Genomic DNA, 23458 nt, shown 5'->3' on the forward strand with positions numbered 1-23458 from the left:
TTGTGCAATTCAAGCAGAGAATTTTTATACTTGGAAAAATCTAGGTATGTTTTTCTTCACACAATTGTTCAAATAAACACATTTTCGTACATTCGTTTTCCACGTTATTACTGCAGTGTGTTATTCTTATACATAGATTTTCAGACAATCCATCGTAAAGCTGCGCAAACAAATATGACTTCATCGTATGTACATAATTATAAGACCATTAATTAACTGACTTCATGCATAAGCTAGGTATTGAAAATATTTCTGCCTATTTAATAAAAAATAACCCATTATATCATTTCATTATTCGCGGAGTATTGTAACTGTCAAGTCTTGAATGTGATCACCTATCTGGCGTTAGAGTTTCCGAATTTACAAAATGAATGTAACACTAATTTTGAATTTGACCTCGTTCGTAATCATCAACATTCCATCCTACGGAGATTCGAGTAAGAAAAACGCGAACCAATATTTTAGCAACAAATGTTTTTATAACATGATACGAGTATTTACCTACCTAATTAATGAAATTTTACAGAAATTGTTTACAGTTTCTCGGCCACACACGAAGATGGTTTGTTACAATAAAGTTGTTACTATTTACTGATTCACTAGATTTAAATTTCAATTAATGTACATAGGTACTTGAATTTCCTTAAAATGTACCTATACCAAAACCTATAATGTTTTTCAGTCAATTCGTTAGATTCAATCAATCCAGGACAAGAACTGCCTTTGATTTTTTTCCAAGATGAAAACAGTAAAGAGCTCAAGTACCCTCTAAGCTTGGTACAGGTTGAAATTGAAAATGGAAGGATTTATTCATCTGAAACCAAATTTTTGGCAATATTATCATCCACGTTCAAGCAAACTTTCTTTTGTCCGCACGAAAACGCGAGAATGCAATGTCTGGTTGAAAAGCAGTTCAAGAAGTCAAAGTCGCAAGAGTTGCAGTGTGACTCTGAGCTGAAACCGAGTTTTACTAAAATCAGTTCTTTGAATTTACGAGGATGTGGCCCTAAGACTGACGGAATGCTATTTTCATTTGGATACAAAGTGGGTTGAGATGAAGATAAGACTGATACATACTACCTATACACATATTAAATGTTCATTTCGGTTGTATTCTGACAAGATTTTTTTTCTATGAATTGAAACTTTTCGATCGGATTGAGTTATGAAATCACGTCAGATCGAAAGAGCACGCCTTAAAATGTCCTCGATTAAAATTTCGATAACGAAAGTTCATTTTGGTATTTTTTGGAAAACCCCTAAAAAAGCTATTTCTATTAGTCGGGGAGCCCACTTGAGGATAAATTGCACCCCCCCCCCGGTCGATCCTCCGGGACAACTTTTTTCTTAAAAGGAGAGTCCTAAGGAACATTTCTAGCCCTTGTACTCAAAAAAAAAAAGTGGCCCTACTTACAAAATGGCGGCCATTTTGATTGACAGGTCAGCCGAAATCGCAGACTTTGCGTTCCATTATAGGACTTGCCCAACATTTTTCAAACTGTACAAAGGTAGATCGAAAGATCAAGCAAAAATTTATCACCTGTAGAAATTGCAAGTGCTAAAGTGCGTTTTTCGATTTTCGGTGAATTTTTGAAAATCAAATTTAGGCCAAAAATGAGGGAAAAAATCAAAATTTTACCAAATTGACCAAGAAAACTGAAATTTGGGATACACCCTATTTTCGACATTCCAAATCGATTGGATACTGTTTCAAACCGTTTTGAGCAGTTCTGGAGCCTCCAGCAGATTTTTGAAACTCGAAATTCCCACAAAATTTTACCAAAATGGAGTTGGAAAGCTGAAATTTATTCTGCAAACTAACTTCAACGCTACGAAATCAACTGCAAGGGGATTTCAAATCGTTTTGCAGCATCCATCAATTTTTGAAAATTACTGGAGCCTCTATCAGATTTTTGAAAGTTTAAGTTTTCACAAAATTTCATCAAATGGAGATGGAAAGCTGAAATTTAGTCTACACTCCAATTTTAACACGCTCTGAAGACGACTTCAGGTGGGTTCAAATCATTTTGGAGCCTCCAGTAGATTTTTGAAACTTGAAATTCCCGCAACATTGAATGGTTTCGAATGGTTTTGAAGCTTCCAGCTACTTCTTGGAAATTTCAATTTTCCAAAAAAACCATACGACCTCTCAAAAAGTGGCTGGAGGCTCCAAAACGACCTGAAATCCACCAGCAGACGACTTCGTAGCGTATTAAAATTATTTTGCAGAATGAATTTTGACTCTCCATCTCCGTCTGATGAAATTTTTAGGAAATTCAATTAGCTTCAAAAATCTATTGGAGGCTCCAGTGATTTTCAAAAAAATCGCTGGATGCTCCAAAACGACTTGAAATCCCCCTGCAGTTGACTTCGTAGCGTATTGAAATTAGTTTGCAGAATAAATTTCAGCTTTCCAGCTCCATTTTGGTGAAATTTTGTGGGAATTTCGAGTTTGAAAAACCTGCTAGAGGCTTCAGAACTGCTCAAAACAGTTTGAAACAGTTTTCAATCGATTTGGAATGTCGAAAATAAAGTGTATCCCAAATTTCAGCTTTCTTGGTCAATTTAATTTTGATTTTTTCCCTCATTTTTGGCCTAAATTTTATTCTTAAAAATTCACCAAAAATCTAAAAACGTACTTTAGAACTTTCAATTTCTACAGGTGATAGATAAATTTTTGCTTGATCTTTCGATCTACCTGTGTACAGTTTGAAAAATGTTGTGCAAGTCCTACGTTGGAAATCAGAATCTGCGATTTTGGCTGACCTGTCAATCAAAATGGCCGCCATTTTGTAAGTTGGGCCACTTTTTTTTGAGTACAAGGGCTAGAAATGTTCCTTAGGACTCTCCCTTTAAGAAAAAAGTTGTCCCGGAGGATCGACGGGTGGGGGGGGGGTGCAATTTATCCTTAAGCGGGCTCCCCGACTATATGGTCAATTTTCAAGTTGTTCACAAATACTTGTTTCAAACAAAACGAACCCGCGTGAATAATTTACACCTTTGCGAGCCTCTAATTCAAAAAGTACCTGTTTAATACCGCATTCTAGAGCTTCCGCGCACCGAGTTCCCAATAATTTTCTCAAATGCGAATTTGAACTTTGTGTAGATTTGCGACAATCGAACTCCACCAGTTAATATCTACTCAGTCTGCTACAGAGGCGCAGATGACGAAATTGTATTTGTTCAATATCGGCTGATGTCAGCAAAACTGATAGACGAAGAGTTATTACTTCAAGAACGAGGAATATATTACGTCGAGGATTTGGTCATAAACGCGGCCAAATTTCCATTTCCCTATGTTCGGGAAAAGTTGAATACCGCTTATCAAGTATATATGTTTGAAGCTTTTCGTATAATTTTTCAAATCACCGACTTATGTACCCACTTTTATGAATTTTTGTTTCAAAGATAAAATTGACGTACTACAGAATACGATATTTGATACCGCCTCAGAACATGGCGTTTGCTGCATGGAAGAAAGCCACTTATCATTATGTGAATTATGCCCTGCAACAAAAAAAGTTAGTTGATCTCTGGGATGAAATCAATTCCTACATCAGACACGACGCTATACAAATGGTACGAATCTAATTAATATTTTGAAAGAAAAATCGCGTTCAGATATTCGTGGAAATTAATGAATTTTTTCATAATGAATCGATCATCGTAATATTTATGCGCATGTACCTCTACCTACAGTTCCTGAATCCACGTCATATATCCGCTGGTGTAATGAAAATACCTGAAAATCGAATAACCACTCCGCTGGAATATAACGTCCTTTATAATGTTTGGATCACGGTGATTGTCGAATTGAGCACAGAAATATCTCCACGAGCACTGGTCATTCTGATGAATAATTTCGTCTCGAAAACCAATCCATCCGATACGGACGAACAGTCTGCAGATGCGTCAAAATCCAACCTACAATTTATAGATGAACTGTGCGGCGATGAGGGAAGTTTCTGCGAGAAGAATTTAAAAGAAAAGTTCACCCAAATTAAAGGAGAAGTGCGATGCTGCAAACTCACTGATCGAATTACAGCGCGGTTTAATATACATAAAATACTTCAACTGAATCTATCCAGTGAGATGTTGAAAATTGAAAATATAACCACGGCATGAATAAACATTAATCTTGTTCAGTTCCCATCATCCCATCAAGTTGAATTCCTGACTTTTTTTCTCACACATCGTTTCTTTTTACATTAGGTACCTACTTGTAAGAGTTAGAGATTTAATTGATCTTGATGATCGATCACGTAAGAGATAATGATCATGGTATGTGTTTTCGTTCAATTTTTACATTGAAAATACTCTTGTTACACTAATAAAAACTTGCAAAAAGTTGTTGATGAATTCTTTGAAAACTATGAATGTACGTAACTTATGGTAATTTTTGACAAATTATTGGTCATTTCTGTAAAGCTGTTGGCAATATCACCTTAAGGTGGATTTCTAAGGTCACTGACCTACCGAATTTGACCTCACATGGTCATTTGTCTGACATATCAAGGTCATTGACCCGGCTATCTGGCTTCTCAAGGACGCTTGTCTTCCTGTCTGGACTCTTAAGGTTACTGACCAAGGTCGTCTGGCTTCCTGTCTAGCTTCTCAAGGTCATTGACCAGAGTGTCTGGACTGCCAAAGTCACTGACCCATCTGTCTGGTCTCTCAAGGTCACCTGTCTGCATGTCAAGTCACTAAGATCACTGAACACTGAACCGTTAATATAGCTCCCCAAGGTTATATGTCTGCCTGCCTGCTCAAGGTCATTGACCCGTCAGTCTGGACTCTCAAAGTCACTGGCCCATCTGTCCTGTCCCCTAAGATCATCCGCCTGCGTGGCTGGCATCTTAAGGCCATTGACCCACCGGACTGACTTTTCAAGATCGTTTGGCTGACTTCTTCGGGTTAGTGACCCGTTGGTATGGCTTCCCAAGCTTGTCATAGTCAGCCTGTCTGGCCTCTTAAGGTCGTCTATTGACTCATCTGACTGGATTCTAAAAACCGTACAGATATTATGTCTTCCTGTCTGGCCGCTTAAGGTCATTGACTAGTCTGTCTGGTCTCTCAAAGTCGTCTGTGCACCTACCATGTCGGACCTATCTCAAAAGTCAGCACAACGGGGTTGACATTATTAAAATTCTGGACAGAACCCCCCTCCCCCCAAAAAAGTACCTATCCATGTCAAAACTGCCAAAATTTTTGAAGATGAGAATTTTTTTCAGAAAATTAAATTATAATTTTTGTAAAATACTTGAAATTGTAACCAAATTATTGGATTTTTTAAAATAATACCTACTAGTAATTTGCAGTTCTTGGTAAATTATTGGCAACTTTCGGTAAATTACTGGTAATTCTTGGTAAATCACCGGTAATTCTTGGTTAAATTTTTAGTAAATTACTGGAAATTCTTGGTAAATTTCTGGTAATTTATGGTGAATTACTGGTAATTTCCTAATTTATCGTAAATTACCGGTAATTCTTGGTAAATTACTGGTAATTCTTGGTCAAAGTTTTGGTAACTTTGGGTAAATTACTTGTAATGTTTGGTAACATTCTGGTAATTCATGGTGAATTACTGGTAATTCATGGTGAATTACTAGTAATTCATGGTAAATTACTGGTAATTTTTGGTAAATTACTGGTAATCTTTGGTAAAGTACTGGTAATTTTTGGTAAATTACTGGTAATTTTTGGTAAATTACTGGTAATTTTTGGTAAATTACTGGTAATTTTTGGTAAATTACTGGTAATTTTTGGTAAATTACTGGTAATTTTTGGTAAATTACTGGTAATTCTTGGTAAATTACTTGTAATTTCCATACTGTAAATTACTGGGAATTCTTAGTGAATAATTATTAATTTTTAGTAATTACCGGTTTATAATTTCTGGCGTTTAACTGGTAACTACCAACTTTTGGTGAATTTATGGTTGAAAATCGACGAATGATTTGACAGTAAATTCGATTATTTTTCAGTGAATTTCTGGCAGGTAACTACGGGTGTGATCATTTTTTATGACTTTCTAGTTCTACTGAAAAAAGGTGCAACATTATTTCAAACTTTTGGGAATTTTGAAGAAAATGGTCAATTTATGGCGTTTTTAACTCCAATAAAGTTGGCATCTAGTGGTCATGTAAACCCAACTTTCATTTTTCAAGAATATATTTTTCTCTCATTGTTAGTTCCAAGGTCTTGGGAAAAAATTGTGATAAATTCTTGACATTGTAAAAAAATTACCAATATCAAGACTGATTTTTAAGAACCAGGAAAAATGAAATGAAATCGATGAAACATTCTTATCTTGCAAAAAAGACTTCCTGATAATTATTTCGTCAGACTTTTTTTTATAGGTAACTTGAAATTCGTAAGCATATTGAGTGTGATAAATATCTCTTTGATTAAAAGCTTCCCTCGTGGAGAATTTATACTCATCATAATTTCAATTACACTTTCCGCAAACAAAAACTGCAAAATCCAAAAGCAAAAACACCATCAACCGATTTCGTAGGTCAAAAATAAGCTAAAAACTACTCGTAAGGTATATTTTAATCATCTATCTATCTACCTATCTATTTATCTAATCTATCTCAAATTCCAATGGCATCAAATATTAATTTTTTCGTTAAGAAATTCAGCCATCAAAATTTGGACTAGTAGTAAATTATTGGATGCTTTTCAATTTTTCTCGACTCAAGTCCAAAAAATGTCCAGCCAATTTGAGAGTCTTTCTTTCCTCGTGAAGTCACATTCATTGCCCGACAACTACCCAATTAAATTCTGTTTACAACAAAATCTCACTCAAATTCCACATCACAGAAAAAAAATGTCTACTTTCAGACAATAATATCCTAATATATCCTTATACGATACGTCAAAATACATTAAAAATAATAAACGCCGCTTTTAAAAAATATTACATTTACATCAGTTAACATGCTTCTTGAAATGATTTCAAGCAACGATGAGGGAAAAAAAAGACACTACACCGGCAAACATATTAAACGCAATTTCCTTTTACTCAAATGAAAAATACTAAGAACACAAAGTACCTTAAAAAAGAAAGAAAAGACCGAGTCAAAGATACAGAGGTTGAAACAGGCATAACTTTCTACACAATTACATAATATTTTCGAGTCGAGCGAGAGAATGAAAAATACAACCTACTGTTGCTGCTGGTAGAGAGCTCGAGCTCATCGACCTTGTAGGCTAATTTTATTCCAGAAAATAATTTCAACTGTCTTGGAAAAGCGTTTTCCAGGACGTGCAACAATTGCGCGTTTATACTAAATCAAAATTGAAATTTTAATTAATTTTTTAACGCGAGACGACGGATTAATTTAAGTTTATACACTACGTTTCATTCGCAACTCGACGAACGAGTAAAAAAGTCATTTGAAGGTTGTCGAATTAAGTTATCAAAAAAGTATCTTAGGGTGAAAAAACTAGGCACTTTTACAGATCCTGTTTCTTTCAAAAGTTTTCTTGGAGTTGGATTTTTTAATATTTTTTTTATTGTGAATGAAATTCAAAAAAAAATATGGGTACCAACTTATATTTTTTTTAAACTTTGAGCCCTGAAAATTTTGAAATGTTGCCAAACGTGTCAAATTGATGTTTAGGTTACAATATTTCAATCATTCCCAAAATTTTTCAATATTTTTAAGACGATTTATTAGCCCAATAAATTATAGTCATAAATTCAAGCTGGTTTTCGAAAACGTCGTTTTTATTCTCTTCTTTAGTTTTTTTTCGATGGAACCAGCAGTCAGTATTCAAAAGAACACCATTTAGGTAAAAATAAGCGAGAACAATATCGCGAAAGGGATTCAAATAATACCTTACGAAATACAAAATGTCATTCGCAAATATCTGCAACATTTCAACCCACGCAACGACCATAGCGAATTATTCTATCGTTGTCAACTCTCTCAAAATAGGTATTTAACTACAGTAGGTAGGTATTCGACGATCAAGATGAAATCTTGTCCCTTTTAGCGACATAAACAACACCTACGAAAAGTTGCCACGTCTCGTCTGGCCTGTCCTTGTCTGTGTTGTCGAGTTAACTCGAAATTGCTATATTTGAAACTCGAATACGATCGTATAACTTCAGCACCAGTAGGTTGTATTTTATTTTTGCATTTCAAGTTCTCAGCTGCAATATCTCGACTCATCTTTTAGAACGAGTAAATACTAGACACGTGGGTGTAACTGAAGAAGGGAGGGAAGGAGAGGAATAACCATCCGAACGAGTAAATATTTACTTTCGGTGAACTTTTGACGATGAAAGACGTCTTTTGCAATTTTTATAGGTATAGCTTCGAAGATACTACTCGTATATATACGCGATTTCACGACATATAATTTCGTATTCCGACGATGACGACGACTACGACTATACGAGGATTTTTGTAAACGAAAATTTTGCAAACAGATGAATTTCAAAAGTATACAAGCATATCGTACGCCCAAAGATTAAATATTGTATACGAGGAAACCGCACGAATTAAACTAACCGCAGTTAAATACGAGTAAATAAAAAGCTTCTCTATTCGGGTAAATACTTTTAATTAAAAAAATATCCTCGTTAGTGTCATTTCATTTTGTCTTTGTATTCGTGCGTGGGTGGTTCAGTTTCGTTCCCCCCATTCGGAGCGAATAACGTGTATTTCCGACTGTTTCATCTTCTTAGGTAGGTATATAATTACAGAGCGAAATGTTAATTTAATTAAAATAATTCCTACCTACGTACTGAATAGGCCAATGTACTTTTGCATATTATTTCGTCTGAATACGTAGTACTGATATTCCATTTACTTACCTAATAAAATAGCAGCTCTTTTTACTCGCGAAATTATTCTATTGCTTCGTATAAATTATTTACATAATCGTACGAGAGGTATTAAGAAAGTTCCAAATAGGTATTTATTCTATAGCCTATTACCCGTTAGATACACTGAAACTTGAAACAATACTTACCTATTATAAAAATTCGATGACACCAAAATACGTACGTATTTTAGTCCATTATCGAAATTCACATTATACCTACATATTTAAGAAGTTTCGAGACATAAAAAAAATTTACCCAAACTTTTACTCGAACGAAAATTTACGACTAGGTGACATGATAATTTACGATCTGTAATAAGGATAAAATCAACGAATAAGGGATACCTAGACCTACTTGAATAATAAATTCCCGAAAAAACTTTGAATAATATCGGGAAAAGACCCCTGAATGTTACAAAAATGTCAAAGAATTGCTTGAGAAATTTTTAAATAGGTAAGTACTAATAGCAATAAATTGTATTCATTTGAAAAAACAAAATTTCAGTTCGATTAAGCGAATCATATTTTAATTTTTTTCCCATAACTTATATGAAAATAAAACTCTTCCAAGATCACCAAAAATTCAAAAAACCACTGACATCTTCAAAAATGTGCAATTCCTCGTCAAAACTTTCAGAAAATTTCCAAATTTTTAACAATTTATCATTATAAGATTCCATTGAAAATCAAACTCTGTCAATATTTTCCGAAGTTTTACAAAAAATTACGTGTAAGTAAGTATTTATTTTTTAAATTGTCAACATTTTCAAAACATGGCCACAACTTTTGGAAGTTGACCTTACAAAAACTTTCAATATTTTTTATCAAAATTTTTGAAAACTTTCCAACATTTGGACCAAAATCAGTCCAACAATGTCAAAATTTGCAAATATGTATTATTCAAAACAAGATTTCAACATTTGAGATTTTAGATAAATTCAGATTTTGAGATTTGAGAGAAGATTTGGGAAATTGAGATTTAAGATTTTGAGATTTTGGATTAAGTTATTATAAGCTTTCAGAATTTGAGATTTGAGATTTAAGATTTTGAACTTTTATTTTGACATTTCGGATTATAAGATTTCAGAATTTGAGATTTAAGATTTTGAGGAAATTTCATATTTCAAGCTGTTAGATTTTGAGAAATCGGATTATGAGCTTTTAGATTTTGAGATTTCAGATATTGAGGATTCAGATTTTGAGATTTCACTTTTCGGTTTTTGAGATTTAGGTTTTTGATATTTCAGACTTTGAGATTGGAGATTTTGTGATTTCAAGTTTTGAGATTTGAGACTTTGAGATTTGGGATTTTGAGATTTGAGGTTTTCAGATTTCATAATTTAAATTTTTGAATTTTGAGATTTCGGATTATGAGATTTCAGGTTTTGAGATTTCAGTTTCTGAGATTCAGATTCTGAGCTTTTGGATTTTGAGATTTCTGATTAGGTATGAGATTTCAGATTACATATTAGATTTCGAAATTTGAGATGTCAAATTTTCAGATTTCAGATTTTGAAGAGATTTTATATTCTGAGCATTTAGATATTGAGATTTCTGATTATGATATTTTAGATTTTGAGATTTCATATATTCAGATTTCAGATTTTGAGATTAGAGATTTTGTGATTTCAAGTTTTGAGATTTGGGATTTTGAGATTTAAGCTTTTCAGATTTCATATTTTGAACTTTAGGATGTTGAGATTCCAGATTCTGAGATTTTTTAGTTTGAGATTCTGACGTTTGAGATTTTGGATTTAGAGATTTCGGGATTATAAGATTTCAGAATTGGAAATTTCCAATTTTGAGATTTGAGTTTCAGATTTTGAACTTTTGAATTTTGACATTTTGGATTATGAGATTTCAGGTAAGTAGGGGAAAATCTTTGCAAATAAGAAACACTCGGTCGCGAAATAAAAGCTCAGAGCTATGATTGTTCAAAGTGATGCAATTTCAATTTTTTGGACTCGAACTGAAAAATTCTGATTTTAAATGGTTTCATATCATATCTACGCACCAAGAGGAATATTTTAAAACAAAAATAAGCGAAACCGGTTCAGTGGAAGAGGCTCACTGACTGGAACAATATTTTCAAATTTTTTTTCATACATTAAAATTGGACCAACAATAATTGCCAAAAATTTTGAAAACATTGCAAAAAATGTTTGTCTTTTTCCAAAATTTGCTCAAGACTCGCAAAAAAATTGCCCAAATGTTAATAATTCTTTAAAATTTGTAAAACCTTGTTCAAATTTTCCAAAATTATTTTTTGTACCTAGCCATTTTCAAAAGTTGCAAATATTTTCCAAAGTGTCTCAAAACATGCTAAAAATCACCAAAATTTTGCCGAATACATTTTTCCAAAATCAGCCATAGTTTGAATAATTTTCAAAAATTGCCCAACATTTTTCAAAACATGCGAAAATTTTGGAAATTGATTCATTTTAAGAGTGGTTTATTTTTGAACATTTTTTACATTACATCATCCGTCAAAATTTGGTGGTATTTGCCGAAGTTGCTACCATTTGACAATTTTTTCAATAGGTAATTTGACCAAAAGTGCAAAAAATTATCACAGAATTTGCAAGAAGTTTGGCAATTTAAATGCTTCCAAAAGCTACCAAGATTTAACATTTGTCTCAAAATTTGCCAATAGATATTTTAAAAAATTTGACAATATTTTAAAAAATTCGCCAAAATTTACCCAAGTTTTCAAAACTTTGCTAAAAGCTCAGAAAACATTTTCAAACATTCAACAAACTTTTTCAAAAGTCTGCCACAGTTCTTCAAACTTTTTCAGAACATGTGAATATTTTCAAAAATTTTACAAAATTTGAAGTTGTTCAAGGTAGTTATCTTACAACATTTTTAACAATTCGCCGCAATTTCCAATAATTTGCCAAAAGTTGTTGAATTATTAACATATCTACAATCTACTTATGTACACGAAAAAAAAAAGTATGGATAATTTTTACTATTTCACACAGTAACCGGATCCCATTCAAAAATATTGTGATTTTTACTATGAGATTAGTAAATTTTACTATGAGAGTAATAAATTTTACCTAATTCTACAGTAAAATGTATTTTTTGGCTGAGTAAAAATCACTATTATTTTTGAATGGGATCCGGTTACTATACTGAAATAGTAATTTTTATTAATTTTTTTTCCGTATAGGCAGCTTTTTGAGTATACATTCTCGGATTTATAATTTTTTTTTAAATCAACGAAGTTCGTCTCATCTTTATAAACATAGCTGTGACCCTAATTAATGGGGTGAGTAATTTCGAAACTATGTAAAATGGCACACACTATCAACAGCATTCCAGAAGTATCATCATGGTATCTAGGTACTCGTATCTACATAAAAATTGAGCGACGGAAGCTAGTTGATTTTCTCATTTCCTTTAAAAGTTGAAAATGTGGATTAATATCATTTGTGATAAACGAACAATGCGATATTCAAAATCAGTTCCTGTAAATAAAAAATTTGGATAACTACGATAGCTCTGAACCAGTAAGTCGCCGAGATTGATCGCGAAATAACGTTCTTCTGCAAAATAGTTTCGCGTAAAAAGCACTTAAAACCATTAACATAATTTTCAATGAACTCACATTTAATGAGCACAATTGAATTTCGAGAAGTGATCATCATTCGAATATCATTAATACATTTGATTGACAAATTTTATCCGCTTACGAGGAAATGATGCATCAGTTGGAGGAAAAATAAACGATCAATTTAAATAGTTACAACCGCGCTTTTTAAGTAGGTATTGATTATTACCTTTGAAAAACTAAAATGCCAAACCAAGAACCATATTGTGAAGGAATAATTCAGACATTAGGCGATTATTATCGACTGAATATATATATATACATCAGCATACCGATATGTTTGGTAGGGATGATTTTAAATCTTCTCAACGTATTGGTATTCACAAGGAAAACTTTGAATTCGCCGCCTAACCTGATACTTACTCATTTGGCTTTCGTAGATTTTCTATTATTACTATCTAATATTGCAAACTTTTGGGTGACCGAGATTCAATTTGAAAGTGCTTTTGACCTGGAACAGTCTTACGGATGGACAATACTTTATTTGTACAGCGACATTTCTGCAACCACGTTCCAGTTTATATCGATATTTCTGACAGTGCAGTTGGCTGCATGGAGATACATAGCTGTAGTTCATCCGTTGAGAGAACGCCATTGGTGCACCAAGAAAATTACTCGTAATGTCGTGATTACTGGATACGTCGTGTGTTGTGTTCTATATACTATACCAGATCATTTGTCATTTGATATTAAAGCAATCCAGCATGACATAGATGGAAAAACCTATTACCAGTACATAGTCGAAACCGAGGGACATCCCATTATGAACGCAATAAGATACATCGTCTTTGGATTCGTGATCAAAATATTGCCAACTTTCGTGTTGGCAGGGCTTACTTTAAGGTGAGTAATAACTGTTAAACTAGTGTAGTGGGTACTTGGGACTCCGAGTTACCACAGTCTATAACGAAGGTAAATTATGCCCGGGTGGTCGGTAGCACTGAGCTTTCGCTTTGTTGGGTATTGAGGAAATGGTAAGGCCTAGCCTTGCTTGTGCTTTTAGTGTACTACTCGGACAGAGGTGTGTTACGTGGCTCTTAGGGGATGTTAAGTAAGCTGAGGGCACGTAGCTTGTTAAAGCTATCAATTACCTTAACACTAGAAAAAGTATAATAGTAATAGTAAATGTAGGTCTATAGATTTCTCTTTTCATTTTTTTTAGAATCGTCGTTGCCTTAATAATAAGAAAATCCCATCGCGAGCATATAAGCCCATCCGCAAGCACACGAAGTGACATGAAAAATGTCGAAATGAGAAAACAAACCAACAGATCGACAGTGATATTATTGGCAGTTGCGGCATTATTTTTCATTGCCGAATTTCCAAAAGGGATTGTATGGCTGCTGATGACGATTAATAATCATGATTGGGAGGTATGTTACTATTCACTGCTGGGGCTATTGATGACAATAACTGATATAAATGTATCCATCACATTCATGGTATACTACGCCTTGAGCCAGCAATTCAGAATCGCACTTAAATCCTTGTTCTTATCGAATAAGCGTACAAGTTCTCATCAAACACATACGCCTCTCGCTTTAGGTGATAGGGGAGAAACTGAGCCAGGAAGAAAAACGTCTCAAGTTTAGCAGCAGTAGTTCATTTCATTTAGGCTACCTATGTAACACCTACTTAATTATAAAGATTCAGCGATTTTCCACCAATTATACTCTAGAAATTTACAACAGTCGAATTGAGTCTGGGCTACTTTAGACAAAATTATACTCAAGAGTTTGACTGGGATGAAAAAATTTTTTTTTAAAAAGTTTGGACCTCCAGTAGTGAGATATCGTTACTAATTGGAAAAGAGGGGAACTTTCATGCGAGGAACAAGCAATTTTTGAAAGAGAATTTATTGAAAGAAAAATTACATATGAGAAAGAAGAATGATGGAGAGGAAGAGACTAGAGGAAGAACGAACTTGTAGAAAGAAAAGTAACCTAAAACAAAACCACACACTATTTTTATAATTAAAAAACCATCATTCAAAATGAATAAATTTCCCATTTACACGTATTTCGAGAATACGAATTCAAAAAAAAAAAGTAATAATAATAAGTTAAACAAATAAAAGTAGCCAAAAAAAAACAAATCTTAGAAAGAGCTTTTTGAAAAACAAAATCATAATTAAAATATTCGAAGAGAAATGATTCAATCATCTGAGATAAATCTTTTAAATTAAGTTATCATATTTCAATAGCATTTAGATCTAAGAAATCTATTCATAATTGAACAATTACATTATATTAAGTAAATAAAATTGTTATTTTTTCCTTACACCAGTCTTGTAATTTCTATTCCACACCCTAGAAAAAACCTTTAAAAACTTCTCACCACTGAGTCCATGAAGCAAAAAAGCATTAGGTATATGAAATTCTAATGGGAGAAGTTGAAAATTATGGTAAGAATAGTTGGCATTTTCAGCCCTTCCCCTCCTTCTTGAGGAACCACTTAAGTTTGTCTGTGTTCACATATGTTGAATTTCGTTTCAAATCTTTTCATAAAAGTATTGTTCCAAAACAGCAAAATCTAAACATCCGCCATCGCCACATAACAGCTTTTCGAACACTTATGTATCTAATGGGATTTACATAACTTTTTCTAGAAATCATGACATGCTGTGAACTCTTTCGAGCGATTTATTTTGACAGCACCAATGCAGAATGATACAAATTACTAACATAGAATATCACCTTTATTCGGCAAAATTTTTCAATATTTAATTTCAAAAATTTTTATTCATTTTTTTTGCAAAGTGCTTTTACGTAATATACAATTTTTGTACGACACTTTACAATTTTTTCATCTTCTTTTGCTACCTACATACACCCGTACCTAGTGACGATTTTTCATCCTCAATTTGGTTTCGAGTTGGGCAGAAGAACCCCATAAGTCTTAGGGACAACTTTTTTTTGAGCAAAATTTTAGTTGAAATGGAAACTTGTACATAGTTGCTTTAATTGCATTTCATTTCTTTTTTTTTTTTCAATTTCTCTCAACTTTTACGAAGTTTTAAAAACACACACACAAAAAAAACAGAAAAAATGAAAAATTAAGAAATTTTTTTTTCGGCTGAGTGGATGTATTTTACCCACGATAGAAGTTCCCCAAACATTCGAACATGATAAATTTTTGGAAATCGTTTGTGGAAGGGGGAAGCTTCAGATAACAGGAGTACAAAACAGGAAATTTCCCGAGCACTTTTCTTCAAAATTTTCAAGCCCATAAATTATTACTCCCTCCTCCTAATAATGCACAGCTGATAAAACGAATAATATACGTAGGTCTAGGTATATGTAACTAAAGAGAAGAACGAGCAAAAGTACTCACTCGTCAAGTATTTCTGATAGAATTACGAGTAGTACTGACACTGACATTGCATCGGTGGTCCAAGGAATCATTTTCTGAAATAAGTAATCAAAAATGAGAAACAAGTTTAATAAAATTAAATGTAAAAATTTTTAAAAATCATGAAAAGTGTTATGTATGGATAGTTCGAGAATGAGTGTAGATGATTCGAGAGTATGATAGAAGTAGAATAGTGTAGATTATTCTAGTCATAGAGTATTCTAGATTTCTCTAGGTACAACGCCGTAGCTTATACTCGTATATAGAGCTAGACGTAAGAGTTCAGTTCAGTTGTTGTTTATCATTCGAATCGAATAAATACATCTTATCAATCGCGTGTCAGTATTTAACAAAAACAATAATGCAGCATTGCAATTATTCAAATTTCGACGTTTAAAAATGAAAAATTCTGAAAAATTGAGTTCGTTCTCATTTTTTGCTCGATTTTGATTAAATGCCTGAATTACTTAATTGAAAATTTGGAAAAATAGAAAGACCCATAGGCAAAAAGACAAACTTTTCCCGACCTTCTAGACCTTACCTAAGAATTGTTAGACACAGTGTTAACCCTTAACCTGTGCCTTTAAAAATGTTTGGGGTAATTACCTAAGCTTCCTATTTTTTTCGTTTTTTTTTAAATTTCGAGTTTTTTGAGTTTCAAATAGAAGATTCTGTTTACTTTGAATCCTTGCATTTTTCCAACTTCAATTGACCACAAATCAGCGAGTTTTCGTATTTTTGAGCTGCAAAGGTGATAAAAAACAAAAATATCATGGAATTTGCCATTCAATTTTCAATTTTTGTGTCCATTACTACAAAAGAAGTCCATACCTACGCGACAATTTTGAGGGGAAGAATTGAAGAGTCTTCAAGGGCGGCAACTGATGATTCATTTTGTAAAAAAAATGCCGTGTGGTCGGGATACAGAAGGCCAGTCTCATAAACAAGTCAATTTTCGGTCTCAGTCTCTTCAAAAGCCTACGAGTAGTGAACGATGTGTTACTCAGCACATGGCATTACTTTGGAGTAAATTACTCTACCCCTCCTCCCCAATAATCTAAGATGGCGCCATCATCAAATAAAGGTAAAGGTTTTACATGATTTATTGATATGTATTATGAGAAATTTTCCAACTGTATTAAGTTCATATTTTTTCAATGTGTGATAACTTCCTGTTACCTCATGAACACCTGAAGAAAAAATGCTATACAATGGAAAATGTTGCTCTTATTAGATGCCCCGTTGACCAATTGGGGGAGGAGAGGGGGATTTTTTCACATGTCCGTCTACACATTGATAAAATATCTCAAAAATTCATTTTTTAGGTTTCTGATGCTATATTTGCAATAAGTGCCAAACTTGTAATTTTTTTCCTGAAAATGAAAAGAAAATACCAGTCCAATTTTTTGATATGTTATTCTACATGAAAAGGACTAAAACTGAGAATTTTTTCAGAATTTTTACTCGTGAAGATCATGGTTATATTTAAATTATAAGTTTTTAAATCGATTTTTTTTTAAGTTTTCGAAAGTGGCAACACTGATTTCGACATCATTCGTTGATTACCCTTTCAAAGTACTACAATTTGAAAAAAAGTTCAAAATTCTATACCACGTGCAACCGGAGCAATTTGCAACTGAAATTTTCCATTTTCGGCCATTTTGGAGAGCTTTGAAGTCCCACAGCTCCACCAAAAAAAAAAAAAATCGAAAAGATGTATTCGTTATCGTTTGATGACCTCTACACAATGATCTGATTTTCAAAAAAATCGAAGACCCATCGTGCAAAAATCCGCCGATTTTTCATGGAATGGCCCATAGGATAAAATCAATTCCCCCCCCCCAAAGTACCCTCCCCTCATCCCAATACATTTTGTAATCAAAAAACTGAATTGTACTTACAATCACGCGAGAACAAAAGTCAAAATTCGATACAAATGCAATATCAAACCGATCAAACATAAGTAAGGACACATTTCCCGAAATGAACGATCGAATTCGCGAAAAAAAATACCCGATTCGATTAAGTAACGTAATAAAAACATCAATGTTCAACTACACAGTTACACGAGATCGTACATTGCCATCCCTACAAATACAACACATCTTAAAACACACTAACGAAAAATCATTGAGCTGACTTGGCGAGTATTACTTATCAATAAATGAGTCATCCTTCGAAGCATTTGAACGGAATCGGTACAACTGAACTAAGGAGCGCACGCAACTTTGCGATAACATTTTCACACACAGGGACTTGATTCATCTTTATCTGTTGAATTTTGCTATGAAATAAAATCAGGTACAGGGTGACAACAAAATCCTAGTCGATGCATCAATCAATAGCCTACTCCTCAAAGAGAGTGAAAATATGACGATTCGAAATTTCGAACGAATCTGGATTCAACATGAAAAATATTCTCATTCCGATTGCAACTACTTAGATACATGAATTTGACATACAAGGTGTCCAAAAAATTTTCAAAACTTTTTTCTCCCAAAAATTTTTTAAAACTTTTCTCTCAGATAATCCATAATGACATACAAGATGTCCAAAAAATTTTCAACACTTTTTTCTCTCAAAAAATCCATAATGACATACAAGGTGTCCAAAAAATTTTCAAAACTTTTTTCCTCAACAAATTTTTAAATTTTTTTCTCTCAAAAAATCCATAAGAAGAGCATAAAAATCCACTTCCAATACTCGAAAAAATGAAAAAAAATGCTCCAATCAACAAAATAAAACTAGCAAATTTTCCATCGACTGTAAGCTCACTTATGTAAATTAGAATTCGAGCACCCAGGAATTAATTCCGGGAAAAGCTATTTGTTAAGGCGGTGCTTTACGCATTGCGTTTTTTTAAATTGCATAACTCAAACCATCAAGGAACAAAAATCAGACGACTGATTCGATCGTAAGAACGACTCGACATCACTCAGATAGAACGTTCATGATGGAGGGGTAACGGGAATCACCAAGAATCACACAATACATGCGACGTATGCGAAGATGCTCGTTGCTATGGCATCCAAGAACGCTACACATTCCTTCATTGTCTTGATTCATCACTTCCTATTTGCGATCTGATCTGGATTTCGCTAATGCGAATGCGATAGAGCGTTTCAGGGCATTCAGGGTGAGATAGTGAAATCTACACTCTCTCCAATTTTGACGACACTCACTCATCCAAAATGTTTTGATGTAAATTATCCCAAAAATTTTTTGAGTCGACCCTCCCAGTCCCACTCCAAACCCAAGAAATGTGCCAAGACATGCTCAAAATTTAAAATTCTCGTCCTCCGGAGGGGGTGGTTCAAAAATGTTTGAAACTTTCATAGAAATCAGTCACCAGATAGGTGCGTATGTCGAATATTTTTAAAAAATTTTTTATTATATTTTTGGAAGTAGTGAGAGGGGGATTACAAATTTCAAAAATTTGTAGGAAAAAAACAAGCAAGGGGCCCTGTGCAAATTTTTCTCATAAATTTAGCTACACCCTTGGGAATAACATATGCATATTTTTTATGTAGCTCAAAAATTAGTGCAACATGCTCAAAAAAATCAAAAATTTGAAAAAAAACCGTGATTTTTTGTCATTTTTCGCCGTGTTTAGATTTTTGCAGGGTCAAAATTTTTGGAAAAATGAAGTTTCAATCAAAGTAGGTACGTAAAAAGACATGAAAACAATTTACCATTTTGAGCCTCAATCGTAGGTAAAAACAGAGTCCAATGAAAGCATGATAGTCGGGGGGGGGGACATCAGGACCAATTGCACCCCCTGCCGATCCTCCGGGAGCCGGGACAACTTGTTTCTAACAGGGGGAGTCCTAAGGAACATTTTTGGGCTAACATATTGTTTGAGAAAAAAACGCAGAATCTGAAATTTGGAAAATCTGAAATTTGAGGCGCTTGAATTACATGAAAATGACGCAAAAAACGGTCAGAAAGTTACTTTTTGAGAAATGGGAGCCTGACCCCTTTTGACCCATCCTCTACCGGACCCCTCCTCATGAAAATGAACTATTCAGGTAAAACACAACATTTTTTTATTTCTCCAAACTCAAATTTTCGAAAACTGCCCTCACTTTGTTCGGGTCTATTTGTTATTTTTATTCGAACTTGAAATTTTTGCAAAACCATCATTCGAATTATTGGTAAAATTTTCAAATCATAGATACTAATCACATGAAAAAAATTGATTTGTCATCCTATCAAAATATGTACAAATTTTCAAAACTTTTCGGACCTTTTTGCTTTTTTTTTCAAAATTGGAATTTCTAAAAAACCACCATTCAAATTTTAAAACTTTGATACAAAAAATTTTTAACTCCGCACATGAAAAAAACGTAGCTCTTTCACCTATATAAGAATACACGCAATTCCTAAAGTTTTTACCCTCAGTTCGATCAGCCCTGTTTGTTTGTTTCTTTTTAAAACTAGAAATTTTTACAAAATCATCACTCAAATTCTCAAATTTTGAAACCAAGAAAAATCAAATCAAATTCTTCACATAAAAAATATTGTTTTTGTCTATAAAAAATACAAGTAGTATCCCCGGGATATGAGTCACTACACGAAAAAGGAGTATTATTTCACGAAGAAATCAATTTTAAGGCAACCTCCTCCCCCAAATGTGGCCTTAAGGGTGTTTAACTCTAAATCTGACTTCATATTCCTGTGCAGGAGGTTCTATTCATGTGATATACCCATTGTCAATCTTTATTTGCCTCAAAATTGAAAGAGGACGTGTCCATGGGCCCAAAATAAGGTTTTCAAGAAGTTTCTTCATTTTCTGTTGTTTTTAGAGGCCTGAACGCAAAATTTCAGAATTACAGGCCAATGCCATCAACTAAAAAAACACATTTTCGAGTTTTTAAAGATGACCCACCTGAACTCTGAAGGAAAAATTTGAAAGAAATTTCTCCAAAAATAACTATGGAACTCATCTAAAAAAGAAAAAAAATTGTGTGGCGGAATTCGGCTTGAAGACATAGCGGTTTCAAATTTCCTTTGGTCAAAAAAAATCTTGAAAAAATTCAAGTGACACGACTCGTGCCTCTTTTATAATTATAATATGTATTTTGAGTGGTATCAAAATTTTTCATTCAAAATCAAAACTAGTTGAAGTATGATTTTTCTCTTGAAATTTTTTTTCTCGTCATTGTGGACAAGGGTGACAAAAATAGTACGTACTCATCTAAATGTACTAAGTATTGTTTGAGAGATGAGAATACCATACCGCGTATTCGACTTCTAGTATCCATCTACCTTCTACCCCTACATTTCATCACCTTCAAACCAGTCCTCTATCTCTTTCTAACCTACACACGCGTTCTCTCTCTTTTTACTCTACATTCCGTCGTTCCTAAACCGCTTTCTCTCTTTCCCTTGACTTCCTTCACCCCCGAATACCTCTAGATTCCACCCTATTCATATCTTTGCGAATCAACCAGTCTTTCCGTACTTGAAATTTAAAAAAAACGTTGATGAACGATAAATACCATCCTCAATGTGATGGCTAACACTTTCGAAGTATTACATTCAACCGTTTTTCTTCGCCAATAATGGATTAAAAATTGTGAAATTTGGAATTTATATAGTTTGTTAGTAGACGAAGGGCGCTGACTCCTTCATTTTTTTCGCGATGTTTTTTTTCTGTATGAATAAGCGTGTCGAAACTTTGAAGCAGTATATCGAAAATAATATCAACTCATCCTAAATTTGAATGAGTCAGCGCCCTTCGTTGAGGAATTATCTACATCATATCAAAAATTCAATTGAATATCTTGTAAATTGAAGGAGAAAAACGGTTGAACGTAACCAAAAGTTGCATCTTGGATCCCGTTCTATGAATCGCTAAAACTCGATAAAAAATGATAAGTTCTGATCAAAAGTGGGTTTTTTGGTATCAGAATGTTTCAACGAACAACTTTCATAAATACTTTATTTCGTTTCAAGTTGATTATCGTACCGAAAAAACTGTTTGAAACTCGCACCACCGAAAACGTCACTTTACTACTTTTGTTACCTACCTAAGGGTAAAGCACCGCCTTAAACACGAGAGAAAAAACCGGAAGAATTAATTTAAACGACGACAGATAAGTAGCCATGTCCATTCACACTTGAAATAATTCTCACTTCGGTAATCGGTAGGAGCCTACTATACGAACTACGAAGGTAGGTATTAAAAGGATTTAATTTTTTAAAAATCGTGTAATTAATATAAAAACGAGAAAAACTCGACGAGATTGATAAACAAGAGATAGGCAGGTACCCTTTTCAAAATCGAACGTTTTGAAAATTTATTTCGGTTCAATTTAAACGGTCGTCGACAACGAGGATAAAATCATAGCGAATGATTAAAAGCTACGAGTAGCAGCACCAGCATCCACCCAACACAACGATGACGACGTACAAAGAGATTAATCTACTCGTAGCTACGCGAATCGAAAGGATTAAAGGCGAACGAAGCGTTCAGCGACTCGATAAGCCGTTATTTTTTTAATAGCTAAAACAATACCTTTTATTTCTAGTCACGAGTTTCGAGAGTTTTATTCGTTGCACGAGGAGTAATCAATGGTGAAAAGTTTTAAAAGCATCAAAATGCACCGTCGTTCTTTTTCGTCATGTTCTCTTACTTATATTTTTCTTTAAAATTATCTCAAAATTCCGAAACGTTCCCGAGGAGATGGTATTACCAATTTCGAAGGGGTTCTCAAATGAACCGTTTGGTTTCACATCTTGCCAAGATCATTTTTCAAAAAATTACTTTTGATATTAAAAAATTTGAATTATTCGCTGCATGAAATTTACGTACGTCATTCCACTATCGTATTTCCTCGTATTTCGATATCAATCGCGTAGATGAGTTTTAATTCCGAAACGATTACATCCGTTCCCCTCCCCTCACCCCCAACCTTTGTACACTCGATACTAAAAACAGATTGAAATAAAAACCCAACGAACCGTAACGAAAAACGAAATTACTCTGTTACAAAGAACTATACGTATAACGGCAGATGTTAATTAATCGAGTGTTGGATTTTTTCTCCATCGCGAATAACGAGCTATATAGCGTTGAATTAAATTAACTTCAGAAGTCGTTGCCTGGATAATTAAAGAGACTCGCGAAGATGCTCAATACGTGTAACAGAAAAGATAGCGAGCGCTCGGAAAACTCCTGCAGTCTCCGACCCACCTTATATTTGTATCTTGCGAGGGATTAAACGTTTCGAAACTTATATTAACGCCTTCGGTGTAGAGTTTTACTTAGTCAAAATATTCGCGCGTGGGATTTTTTTTTTGCCGAGTTGAACGATGCAGTAAAATGAACTACCTATTTTAAGGTCCACTGAATAGTGAATATGTGGAGAAAAATAATCTAAGTACTTCGATAGAGATAGGGAATCTGATGTCTTGAAATGAGTAAATGGGAGAGATTTCGTAGGTGACGCGAGCGAGTAAAGATTGCGCGGTTCAAGTTCAGATTTTGTGAAGAGTTTTAATGCGGGAAAGTTTATATACGTTGAGAGTAACTTTGGCATCTCATTTGGTCAACTTTTCGCGCTAAAAAGTTTACTCGCTGAGATAGGTAGTTGAAATTTAGTCGCAGACGATTTATTATGAAAGGACGAAATCTTTGGATGATTT

The 23458-nt window shown here is 33.8% G+C and overlaps 1 protein-coding gene and 1 pseudogene across 4 annotated transcripts in view; one reads left to right on the forward strand and one right to left on the reverse strand.

The window, feature by feature from the left end:
- LOC135837740 (uncharacterized) overlaps positions 1–23458 on the reverse strand; it is a 310851-nt gene that overhangs the window by 170069 nt on the left and 117324 nt on the right. For 2 of the 4 annotated variants that reach the window (XR_010557248.1, XM_065353114.1), the window contains exons 1-2: positions 17710–17938; positions 15791–15864 (exon numbers count right to left, since the gene is read on the reverse strand). The gene's annotated coding sequence lies outside the window, so the exon portion shown is untranslated. Of the gene's footprint in view, positions 1–15790; positions 15865–17709; positions 17939–23458 lie in introns of those variants that run through there. The other 2 variants (XM_065353116.1, XM_065353115.1) reach the window with 1 other exon arrangement.
- Positions 12642–13328, forward strand: LOC135834166 (FMRFamide receptor-like; annotated as a pseudogene).

This window comes from Planococcus citri, chromosome 2 (genome assembly GCF_950023065.1).
Source record: "Planococcus citri chromosome 2, ihPlaCitr1.1, whole genome shotgun sequence".
NCBI classification, from domain to species: Eukaryota; Metazoa; Arthropoda; class Insecta; order Hemiptera; family Pseudococcidae; genus Planococcus; species Planococcus citri.